This window comes from Neoarius graeffei, chromosome 11 (assembly GCF_027579695.1).
Source record: "Neoarius graeffei isolate fNeoGra1 chromosome 11, fNeoGra1.pri, whole genome shotgun sequence".
NCBI lineage: Eukaryota > Metazoa > Chordata > Actinopteri > Siluriformes > Ariidae > Neoarius > Neoarius graeffei.
Window position 1 is genome coordinate 13148503 of NC_083579.1, and position 13322 is coordinate 13161824.

General features: G+C 42.3%; 1 protein-coding gene across 2 annotated transcripts in view; it reads left to right on the top strand.

Annotated features, from left to right (window-relative positions):
* Positions 1–1063: 1063 nt before the first annotated feature.
* Positions 1064–13322, top strand: part of LOC132894118 (zinc finger protein 271-like) — a 68365-nt gene continuing 56106 nt past the window's right edge. For both annotated transcript variants that reach the window (XM_060933447.1, XM_060933448.1), the window contains exon 1: positions 1064–1168. The gene's annotated coding sequence lies outside the window, so the exon portion shown is untranslated. The remainder of the gene's footprint in view (positions 1169–13322) is intronic.

Consider the following 13322-nt stretch of genomic DNA (forward strand, 5'->3'; position numbering starts at 1 on the left):
CACCTTGGACAGACACTTTGTGTAGACATTAACAAGATTTTGACAAAGCTAATTAGGCAGGGGCTCCTAATCGGTGCAACAGAAAAGCATTCACCCCATCATCTGGAGATTATGAGTTCAAATTCTGATGTTGTCAAAACCCAAAAATCAGGAAGAGAGGGGTATCAATCACAAGTATTACTAGTCAAAAGTCTGTGAGCTCATACATATGGAAGTGGATAGACAGCAGATGCGTTATGCTGCATGAGCAGTTCAAGTCAGCTGGCTTTATGTGCCTCAAAGAAGTCTTCTTTATTATTGTGCCCACTTTGTGCGACGCCCCAGTTCTACTGGAAGCAAACCAGTCCCAGAGAATTTTAGCCTCCAGCAGCAAAAAAAAACAGCACATACATGTTCAGAAAAAAAACAAAAACAAATTGGTCCAGGTACACTACCGTTCAAAAGTTCGGGGTCACCCAGACAATTTTGTGTTTTCCATGAAAAGTCACACTTTTATTTACCACCATAAGTTGTAAAATGAATAGAAAATATAGTCAAGACAGTTTTCTGGCCATTTTGAGCATTTAATCGACCCCACAAACGTGATGCTCCAGAAACTCAATCTGCTTAAAGGAAGGTCAGTTTTATAGCTTCTCTAAAGAGCTAAACTGTTTTCAGCTGTGCTAACATGATTGTACAAAGGTTTTCTAATCATCCATTAGCCTTCTGAGGCAATGAGCAAACACATTGTACCATTAGAACACTGGAGTGAGAGTTGCTGGAAATGGGCCTCTATACACCTATGGAGATATTGCACCAAAAACCAGACATTTGCAGCTAGAATAGTCATTTACCACATTAGCAATGTATAGAGTGGATTTCTGATTAGTTTAAAGTGATCTTCATTGAAAAGAACAGTGCTTTTCTTTCAAAAATAAGGACATTTCAAAATGACCCCAAACTTTTGAACGGTAGTGTATGTAATATTACACTTTGTTATTAGTAGAGGTGTGTGGTTGGGTTAGGTGTCCTCCAGTCCAGGTGGTGGCGGTAACGCGTCCAGTAGGTGCTTCCCCAACCGCTAGAAAATATTGGAGAAGAAAACGCCGACGCTCGCTCCAGCAGCTTTAACTCCTCGATTTATAGAAACGCGTTATTGTGTCTGGCTCTGAAGATTTAAAGCCCTGAGGTAAGTTAAACTGAAGATGTGTAGTCGAATCTCAAATACATATCCACTTTACTGTTTAAGTGAACTACATTCAGTATGAAATAATGGCTTGTACACTCGATATAGTGCACTATTTATCCACTCAGGAGAGATTTATAGTTCGGCTAACATGTTTAGTTGTATGTTTTAAAAAGTATTGAAGTAATCTTCACTTTTTTTTTTTTTACAAAATTGCGACTTCCTCGCACTTCTAACTTTTTTTTTTTTTTCTCGGAATTCCAACTTTTCTTCACGTCCAATCGGCATCACCACCCTCTCTGTAGAAGCCAAAAACTTTGCACGTTAAAATGGATTAAATCAAAGGGGACTGTTTTCCCGACCTGAGAGAGCTTGTTACTGGAAGAATCGTTTGGTATTGAGCTCTGATCCCTGAGGACGCGAACTCTAACAATTAGCTCTGGCAGCAACTTTTAACTAGGGTGACCGACAGACCCGAAAAAAAGAAAAAACAGACTGAAACATCTACCAGATTTCAGCAGACGCCTCGTGTATTGTTCTGTGGATCACTTTAAGACATGCTTTAGGCCGACTGCAGAGCTGTTTTAGATCTGATCCCCAAATTCTTTACAATTTTGCATTGATGAACGTTATTCTTAAAGGAGAACTGAAGTCATTTTAAAACTTTTTTTTTTATTTCTTAATTAACGTGTTCGGTTTTAGTAACTTTTTATATCGTGACTCGTACTGGCAACCATCCGCGCGATCTTCACAGACCTTGTGCGAGACTTCGAAACGTGAAGTATCAGCGCCGCCATTTTGAAAACTGTTTCCCAAACGAAATATTGCACAAAAACGAGTTTAAATGACGATTACTGCCTACTTTTTTCAAACTTTCCTGATTGCTATCAAAACAAACAAAACTTCCGGCTTGATTACATTAACATTCGAAAGACGGCGCGCGTCTTTTGACAACGTTGGCGGATGTTCGCTCCCTACTCGCTGTAGAGTCAGGACGCCATTTTGTAGCGCTGTCCCAAACCTTAGCGAGGATAAGCGAATTGCGAATCTCGGCCCGCGCAGTGCATTATGGGATCGCTAATTTTTTTGCCTACCAAACAGCACTTCAAAATGGCGGAAAGCTATGGAATCAATTTTGTGCCAAAATGTTCATACAATACTTTTGAAATATCAAACAAAAGCGACAAATCAAAATACAAAAAAACAATTTTTTAAGACTGGCAAACAAATTATTCGTGTAATCGTGCAAAATATCAGTCTGTTACTCTTCAGAAACCTTTTATTTTTGTTCCGCGTCTTTCTCAGTTTTGTTTGACGTAATTTATTTTGGTTGCGATTCCAGCTTTCTCGTTTGCGCTCCCTGACTTTTTGCGTGGAGTTTTGGCACAAACTTCACGTGTGGGTGGGCTGTCCAGGAACACATTCCCATTGGCTAACTTGTGTTTGACTGACAGCTACGCTCAGCCATTCCCTACTCGGATTCTGGCGGACTGTTTGACGAGTGACCGATCCACTGACGGTAAACAAGGATCGAGTTGATTTCAGTGGCGACTAGAATATTGAATTAATTCAACAAAGTGTAAATTCAATATCATAGTCGCCACTGAAGTCCACTCGATCCTTGTTTACAGTCAGTGGATCGGTCACTCGTCAAACAGTCCGCCAGAATCCGAGTAGGGAATGGCTGAGCGTAGCTGTCAATCAAACACAAGTTAGCCAATGGGAATGCGTTCCTGGACAGCCCACCCACACGTGAAGTTTGTGCCAAAACTGCAAGCAAAAAGTCAGGGAGCGCAAACGAGAAAGCTGGAATCGCAACCAAAATAAATTGCGTCAAACAAAACTGAGAAAGACGCGGAACAAAAATAAAAGGTTTCTGAAGAGTAATAGACTGATATTTTGCACGATTACACGAATAATTTGTTTGCCAGTCTTAAATTGACTTTTTTTTTTGTATTTTGGTTTGTCGTTTTTGTTTGATATTTCAAAAGTATTGTATGAACATTTTGGCACAAAATTGACTCCATAGAAAGCGGTATTGACCATAGACATATAAACATAGACGCCGCATTGAGCTGGTGGCCCTTTGCTGGGATACGTCAGAGTGTCCGCCATATTGGATGTGGCAAATCTAACCCCGTAAACCAATGCAAGTAAATGGACTGAACTTCATAAAGCCCCTTTCTACAATAATATTTAACTCAATGCCTTTTATTCACCCATTAAGACACACACGTATACATTTGGGAAACAAACAGGCATCAAAACATGTATAACTTTTAATGTAATGTGTTATCTAATTCTCACTGCTTATAACTATACACCTACCCGGTGGAGATGAGCTGGGAAACTGAAGACTGAAGGAACAGCTCCCTCTCTGATCCTGACTGTCTGACCTGTTCTGTCAAAATCCTCCGTTCTGAAGTGTTCACTGCAGAGCATGGATGATGGAGTAGCAGAAAACCCTTCCCGTCGCACAGCTGTCTCCCACTGCTTTTTCATGTCTTTATTTTTGGGAAACCTATATAGTATGTGAAAAGTTAGCTAAGCAACTAACAATCAGCGTAGTTACGAAGGAGATACTTTGTTGTTTGGAGACAGGTTTCACTGAGCGGCTATTATGCGCGAGACTTCATATTAGCCACAAAGTCAGAAAAATCTGTTTGTAAAATTACGTTATGACCAAATACAATGGAAAGTATTTTTCCAGTCTCACCTGTGAAAGGTAATTCCATGTGATCTCGTTTGGACGGTAAACCTGTTGGTATAGTTAAACGCAGCACATGAATGAGGCATCTTTATTCTCGGCTACTGTCTAGACGCTATACCAGAGACGGCTGAAGAATCTCCACTTTGCCACATCCAATATGGCGGCGAGGATGACGTATGATTCTACGCAGAAGGCGGTGTCTGTTTATATGTCTATGGCATTGACAGCTACGATTTAGATCAGTTTAAACTTTGGAAAGTTGACGATTTGAAACGGTTTTGCAGTCGTCGTGGACTGCCTGTGACAACCAAGACCACGACTGGCACTAGGGCAAAACGTATAGTATCATGAGGCCTGATACTGACAAGTCTTGTAAACACTGAGAACAATTAATTTGTAGCCTACTCTTTATACAAAATTTTCTTAGGCCTACATTGTCTAGACTATACACGTGTGTGTGTGTGTGTGTGTGTGTGTATATATATTGTTAATTATATAAAGTAATCTAAGCCTGCTTTATACTGTTAATTATATAAAGTAATCTAAGCCTGCTTTAATCTGTAGGCCTCCTGACTATAATCTATATCTATATGGCCCTTATTATGGGACACGAAGGTGGGCGATATTACAGCAAGATGGAAAGATGTAGTAAACCTGTAGGCCTTTTCTGCATAATAACTACGTAATATTTTGTTAGAATTGCCAAAAATAAATGACAAACTAAATGTCTGAACAAACTTACAACTTTTTGCCATCTCTTACGTCCTTCTGGGTCTTTATTTTCGGTTGGAAATGTAATCAAAACAAATGGAGGTTCACATTTACATGACCCGTCTTCAGATGTAGGCCCAGGACAATTGTGTGTTTTCTTCCACCGCTTAAGTTTATAACTTCCGTTAGTACATTGGTAAAAAGCACAGTGTGCACCTGTCAGTTTTACAATTCGCTTAAGGTCTTTAAGCCAATCGCTATAAAGCTTTAAAGTTCACGGTCTGCTACCTGTCTTCCTATAGTAACTTCAGCGCCTCGGTAGTTCATTTGGTAGCCGAAATAGTTGACCTAGAAAAGCCGTGCATGCGTACAAGCGTTGCGCACTTCGCTTATTTACACCAGGGCTTTTCAAAGTGTGGGGCGCGCCTCCCCTAGGGGGCGCCAGAGTTCTTCAGGGGGGCGCAATGTGAGGGAAAAATAAACCAAAATAAGTTACTATTGCGGACATTTAGCGAACTTCAGCTAGCCTTTGCCAGAGACAAAATGGATCGATTTTTGGTACCTAAAGCTACAGTGAGTGAGGAGACAGAGTCTGGGCCAAGCAAAAAAAAGAAGTATGACCACGATTATTTAAAGTTTGGATTTTCATGGACTGGATCTGAAGATGCTCCACTGCCACAGTGTGTTGTCTGCCAAGAGGTGCTCGCTAACGATGCTATGAGATGTTTAAAATGTGTAAAACAAGATGCTTAAAAAAAAAAAGCACAGATGTTTAAAATGTGTAAAAAAAAAAAAAAAAAGAGGTTTTAAAAAAGCTCATATGTTTTAAATGCGTAAAAAATGTTTTCAAAAAGCACAGATGTTTAACATGTGTAAAAGAAAAACGTGTGCAACACCCATTTTTTTAAAAAATACGAATGGAACATCAAGTATAGCAGCAACAAAAATTGTAAGGGGGGTGCTGTTGTTTATTTGCTCTCTGGGGGGGGGCTGACTCTCCCACACTTATGCCGCTTTTCCACTACAAACGCGGCTGAGCCGTGCCGTGCCGAGTCGAGCTGAGTCGAGCTGAGCGGGGCTGTTGGAGTTGCATTTCGACTACAACCGCGCTGAACCGTGCTGGCTGGAAGTGGGTGGACACATTGGGTGGAGTTAGCGAAAGTGGGTGGACGTCACGTGATGCCGTTAAGCAGCGCAAACAGTGACATCAGTGACAGTGGCGGAACAAGTCAGAGCCGGGCCGGGGGCGGGGCAAATGACCGGGCCCTTTATTAAAGCTTATCATAACATCATTTTAGGCTACAAAATGTCCGCAACTGCGGTGTTTACCAATTTCAACACTACCGGGTGCAACTATGTTATTTAGTACATCAAGTCCTTCAAACGAACATGTAACTCAGAAACAAAAAACATTAGGATACTGTACATGGCTCATAATAAAACATCAATAGCCTATACTGCGCACATTATTTGAAGGGCATACGAATGAGCGCTCAGAGGTTGCAACGCTGACAGGAAGAGTCAGAAATAAAAGGAGGGTGGTGCAAACCTCACTGAATGCACTGTGTTTACCAATTTCAACACTACGGGGTGCAACTATGTTAGTTTGTACATTAAGTCCTTCAAACGAACATGTAACTCAGAAACAAAAAAAAACATTAGGCGACATACTGTACATGGCTCATAATAAAACATCAATAGCCTACTGCGCGCATTATTTGAAGGGCATACGACGAGCCTTGCGCTCCGCGAACTCGTCCACGATGCTCTGTCTGTCACTGATTCAGTGATCTTTTAAGCGGTAGTCTCACGACCTGAATAGTAAACAATAAACATGGAGGACATGGAGTCGTTAGTGTTGCTGGTCTCGGTGCTGTGGCTTGTTGTCACCGACAACGCGGACAGATACTGGCAAGAGCGTATAGATGAGGCGAGGCGCATAAGGCTTCAGAAATTCTCGTAATTCATAATTATTCTTCTTCCGGGTTTGCGGTGTTTACAGATCCCAGCGCGCTCGCGGGGCGTGTGTGGGCATGTGAGGACACTCCTCCTCACCAATCAGTGCACAGGGGAGTGTCTGCTCACGCCCCCAACCTCAGTCGGCACGGTTTGGCTCGCTTCAGCCCCACTCCAAAACGGTGCGAGTTTTAGGGGCTAAGCAGGGCTGAAACGAGCTGAGTCGTGCTGGTTTTTGGTAGTCGAAACGCGAGCCGTGTCGGGCTGAAGCGAGCTGAAGTGAGCTGAAAAAGGGTAGTGGAAAAGGGCCATTAGACCCCTGATTTACACCCTATATAACGCACTCAAAGTATCCCACAATGCATCACGAAAAGTAGTGTACAATGGTCACTAACCAAAGCAATATATCCCATCATGCATTGCGGTTGCGCTGAAAAATCAAAAGTCTGAAATTTAATTTAATAAAAGGCAGCAGCAAAGAAGAAAGTATTCAGCCTTGAACTAAAAGATGTTTATTAATGTGGGAAATGCGCTCAGTATAATGTGTATTTATCACAAAATGTTGGGGGCACGGTGGTGTAGTGGTTAGCACAGTTGCCTCACAGCAAGAAGATTCTGGGTTCAAACCCAGCAGCTGGCAAGGGCCTTTCCGTGTGGAGTTTGCATGTTCTCCCTGTGTCTGCATGGGTTTCCTCTGGGTGCTCCAGTTTCCCCCACAATCCAAAGACATGCAGGTTAGGTTAATATGGGCTGAGGTGTCCTTGACCTAAGGGTTGTTTTACAATCAGGGTACAAAGGTTGTGTCACAGGGGTCCAAAATTCAAATTGATTCAAACTGGTTCTTCTATCAGTTTTTAAGTAAAGGACAAGTTAAAGAACAGATTTCAGGTAATTTTTTGACGTGTGTATGGTAGTTTTGTGTAATCTGCTATAAGATGGGAGAAACAAATGAAGTGATTCTCAGAGAGGACTTTTTTTTTTGACAATTCAGAATCCACTACTTCCATAGTGCTTTTAAATATAAGGCTGTAAGCTTTGTGTTAGTTGTCTCTAATATTTATGTCCCAATAGCTTGACCACATTTTAGGATGAAAATAATCATTTTAGATATGTTATTTTATATTGAAAAATTAGCTGTCTCGGAGAGGAAAATTTTTTTTGACACAATTCCATGCTAATTTGATCAAAATAGTCTGAAAACTTACTGGCATTCAACATTAAAACTTAACTATGTTTCCAATGATATGGAACCAAATATTTGTTTTATGGTATAAAGAATGGTTTAAGTGCATCCCTTTTGGAGCTACCTGTGGTCAAAAAAGGACTTTTTCTAAATGACACTAGTAATTTTGCTAAATATGACACACATTGCCATACATTCACCAGAAATAATGTTCTCACAATTTTTTTTTGCATGGTAAATGGAGCTATCACAGGGCTACAATAAACAACCAAGTTTATTTAGTCAAGCCTTTTGATATTGAAGATAAGAGTTAAATGTGATTTTTAGCTCGCGTACCCTGATTGTAAAACAACCCCTAACTCCCAACTGCTCCTCGGGCACTGTTAGCATGGCTGCCCACTGCTCTGTGTGTGTGTGCTCATTGCTCATGTGTGTGTTCACTGCTTCAGATGGGTTAAATGCAGAGAGGAAATTTCACAAGTGTGTGATGAAAAGTTGTGCTTTCTTTTCTTTTCAAAAATACATGCATGTTTTTGTTATTTTGAAAACCCACCAGCTGACTGATCTGGCATGTTTTAATTGTGCGACAGTAATGACGTAAATACCAGCGCGGCGGACTAGTTTCCGAAAGTGTTTTTTTTTTTTTTTTTTTTTTTCTTTCCTTTTTCCACCCCCATTTCATTTTTTATAGTCCTCTGTATAGTAATTCCCAATATAGGGAGTAGTGAACGAGTGAGCAATTTCGGACACTTTGATTTCCGCTGTATGTTTTACTTCCATCCTATGATGTCCCCTACAGGTCTCAACAAGTCTCGTTTACGGCCATTGCTTTGACACATGGACCGATTATATTACATAGCATATTTCAAGCACTCATAACTTGCTATAGCAGTGACAAAATAGCTATCAAAAATGTATTCCGATATTTAATAAAATGAGAGAAATTTTGGTGATGATAAATTTGCCTTCAGTTTTCCTTTAAATTGCTCTACTGTTTACCCATGCAGTCTTTTACAGAGTGGTGAACCCTGCCCCATCTTTACTTCTGAGAGACTGTGCCTCTCTGAGATGCTCTTTTTATACCCAATCATCTTGCGCTACGTTCACACTGCAAGGCTTAATGCTCAATTCCGATTTTTTTGTGAAATCCGATTTTTTTGTGAGGTCGTTCACATTAACAAATATATGCGACTTGTATGTGATCCTCAGTATGAACGAAAAGCGACCTAAAAGTGTTCCGCATGCGCATTGCAGGATACGACGACGTCACACGCAGTGAGCATGGCCAGTGTTTACGGAAGTAAAACCGCCCGGTTGCGGTATGACCCATCCAATCTAGCTTGAATAGCTGCATCCCCCCAAATGGAAATCAGCTCCCTAACCTCTGCGTCCTTCCATTGAGAAGATTCAGAACCTTCACAGCCCGAAGCGTCCCTCGCATTGATGTCATGCGCAGATACGTTTTTTGAACTGGGAGGGACAAAAAACTGGGGGGGACAAAGCTGCCAGCAAACCAACCCCGATATGCCTGTCAAACTTGTTGTTAGTAACCATAGCAACCAAGCTCGAGCTCGCAACCTGTGCAGTCTGCGCAGCTCAACCAACCGAATATCAGTCTTTGTTTTGTTTTATGTGAGTTGTTGCAACTATGTATACACTGCTGTGCACCTCAATAAACCGAATGGTAATTAGTCTTTTGATTTTTCCGTGAGGTTTGCCTTATGCAAAGAAAGACAGCATAGACGTTTTTTCCTCCCTATAAGTGGGGGGGACCGAACGAAGTGAATTTAAATCTGGGTGGGACGAATCCCACCCGTCCCCCCCTCTATCTGCGCCCGTGATTATGCGCCATGTTGTTGTAACTTTTTTTGAGAGACCCGCTGCCTACTTCAGCGCAGAATAGTGACGTTTGTGGCTTGTTGATGACGTGTAAGTCGGATGAATGCGACCTGGCGGTTCAGACTGAAGTCGCATATGAAAAGAGCGGATAGGGATCGGAATTAGGACCACATATCCAAACGGCCTGGGTCGGATTTGAAAAAATCGGATCTGTCGTTCATATCGTCAATAAAAGATCGGATACAGGTCACATATGGGCGAAAAGATCGGATTTGAGTCACTTCAGCCTGCAGTGTGAACGTAGCCTTACTGACCTGTTGACAATTAACCAAATTAGTTTTTTTTTTTTTTAAGCATTACACGACTTTTTCAGTCTTTTGTTGCCCTGTCCCAACTTTTCTGAAACATGTTGCTGACATCAAATTCAAAATAAACATATATTTTTCAAAAACAATAAAACTTCTCAGTTTCAACATTTGATATTGTCTTTGTACTATTTTCAATGAAATATAGGTTTTTCATGATTTGCAAATCATTCTGTTTTTATTTGTTTTACAGTGTCAACTTTTTTTGCAATTAGGGTTGTAGTTAGCTGAATTGACTGGGTAGAGTTATTTTTCAGTTACGTATGTTAGTATAAAGAACTCGAAACATTGAAATTTTGTTCAGGTTTTTGTATGATGTCAAGATTATCATTATAAATAACTGGTGCCTTCTCTACCAGTTAGGTGAGGCTGGCGCATATAGCTGAAGAGGAAGCATACCGTAAATTCTGGACTATAAGCCGCTACTTTTTCGCTACACTTTAAACACTGCGGCTTATACTATGGTGTGGCTTTTTTTTTTTTTTTTTTGGCGGGAAAAACATTTTCCCCAGCAACAGTCATTTGTATCAGTCATTTGTACTGACCCTCATCAACATGGAAAATGCTAGAAGAAAAGCTTATGATGCAGCTTTTAAGCTAAAAGCGATATCTCTGACAGTTAAAGAAGGAAATCGAGCTGCCGCCCGTAATCTTGGCATAAATGAATCGATGGTGAGAAGGTGGAGGCGCCAGCAAGAAGAACTGAGCCAATGCAAAAAGACGACCAAAGCTTTCAGAGGTAACCATAGCAGATGGCCTGAGCTTGAAAACTTTATGGAGGACTGGGTTAACACACAGAGAGCAGGCGGCCGCGGTGTTTCCACTGTACAAATCGGACTGAAGGCTAAATCAATCGCGACCGAGATGAAAATAGAAGATTTTAAAGGTGGGCCATCGTGGTGTTTTAGATTTATGAGAAGGAAAAGCCTGTCAGTTAGGGCACGCACGACTTTGTGCCAGCAGCTCCCTCCCGACTATGAGGAGAAACTTGCTGCATTCTGCACATTCACTCAAACAGATAGCGGAGAATACCATCGGGCCAGATGAAATCATAAATATGGATGAAGTACCTCTGACATTCAACCTGCCTCTCACTCGGACTGTAAATAAAAAAGGTGACTCCTCCGTCACACTAAAAACAAGCGGCCACGAGAGGACACATTTTACCTGTGTTCTGAGCTGCGCAGCATCAGGACTAAAGCTTCCACCCATGGTCATTTTTAAGCGGCTGACAATGCCAAAAGAAAAATTCCCAAAGGGAATTGTGGTGAAAGTCAATGAGAGAGGTTGGATGACGGAGAGCCTAATGAAGGAGTGGCTCAGAGAGTGCTACTCAAAGCGACCGGGAGGCTTTTTTCGCAGAAAAAAAGCATTGCTAGTTATGGACAGCATGAGAGCCCATGTAACAGATCCTGTGAAAGCTGCCATCAAGAGCACAAATTCAACTCCAGTTGTGATTCCTGGGGGTACCACTAATGGCCCTTTTCCACTACCCTTTTTCAGCTCACTTCAGCTCGCTTCAGCTCACTTCAGCCCGACACGGCTCGCGTTTCGACTACCAAAAACCAGCACGACTCAGCTCGCTTCAGCCCTGCTTAGCCCCTAAAACTCGCACCGTTTTGGAGTGGGGCTGAAGCGAGCCAAACCGTGCTGACTGAGGTTGGGGGCGTGAGCAGACACTCCCCTGTGCACTGATTGGTGAGGAGGCGTGTCCTCACATGCCCACACACGCCCCGCGAGCATGCTGGGATCTGTAAACACCGCAAACCCGGAAGGAGAATAATTATGAATAACAAGAATTTCTGAAGCCTTATGCGCCTCGCCTCAACTATACACTCTTGCCAGTATCTGTTGCCGTTGTCGGTGACAACAAGCCACAGCACCAAGACCAGCAACACTAACGACTCCATGTCCTCCATGTTTATTGTTTACTATCCGGGTGGTGAGACTACCGCTTAAAAACTCACTGAATCAGTGACATACAGAGCATCGTGGACGAGTTCGCGGAGCGCAAGGCTCGTCGTATGCCCTTCAAATAATGCGCGCAGTAGGCTATTGATGTTTTATTATGAGCCATGTACAGTATGTCGCCTAATGTTTTTTTGTTTCTGAGTTACATGTTCGTTTGAAGGACTTAATGTACAAAATAACATAGTTGCACCCCGTAGTGTTGAAATTGGTAAACACAGTGCATTCAGTGAGGTTTGCACCGCCCTCCTTTTATTTCTGACTCTTCCTGTCACCGTTGCAACCTCTGAGCGCTCATTCGTATGCCCTTCAAATAATGTGCGCAGTATAGGCTATTGATGTTTTATTATGAGCCATGTACAGTATCCTAATGTTTTTTGTTTCTGAGTTACATGTTCGTTTGAAGGACTTGATGTACTAAATAACATAGTTGCACCCGGTAGTGTTGAAATTGGTAAACACCGCAGTTGCGGACATTTTGTAGCCTAAAATGATGTTATGATAAGCTTTAATAAAGGGCCCGGTCATTTGCCCCGCCCCCGGCCCGGCTCTGACTCGTTCCGCCACTGTCACTGATGTCACTGTTTGCGCTGCTTAACGACATCACGTGACGTCCACCCACTTTCGCTAACTCCACCCAATGTGTCCACCCAATGTGTCCACCCACTTCCAGCCAGCACGGTTCAGCGCGGTTGTAGTCGAAATGCAACTCCAACAGCCCCGCTCAGCTCGACTCAGCTCGGCACGGCACGGCTCAGCCGCGTTTGTAGTGGAAAAGCGGCATAAGTATCTACAGCCACTGGACATCAGTGTTAACCGGGCATTTAAAGTGGCACTGCGCGAAGAGTGGGAGACTTGGATGACAAGCGGCGAGAAATCTTTTACAAAAACAGGACGCATGCGAAGAGCATCTTTCACTCAAGTCTGCCAGTGGATCCTAAATGCGTGGAGCCGTGTCAAAATATCAACCATCACCAACGGGTTTAGAAAGGCTGGGCTGCTGCGCGATGAAGATGGCGTACACTCAAGTGACATCGAAAGCGAGGAGACTGTGAGTGATGAGATCCTGGGGCTGTTTAATTCGGACAAAGAGGACTTTGATGGTTTTAGTGCGGAGGAGAAAGAGAGCGAGGAGACTGTGAGTGATGAGATCCTGGGGCTGTTTAATTCGGACACTGAATTAGAGGACTTTGATGGTTTTAGTGCGGAGGAGAAAGAGAGCGATGAGTGACTTTTTCTGGTAGGCCTAGGATGCGGTATGTGGTATATGTTATAAATTATAAGTTTAAGTATGTTTTAAGTTAAGTTAAAAGTTATTAGAAGAATCAGGAATACTGTTTATGCACTGTTGAGTAAAAAAACAGCAGCAACCTATAGCGTACAACGTAGTTATGTGTTTCGATACAAACGTATGCTATATTTCGG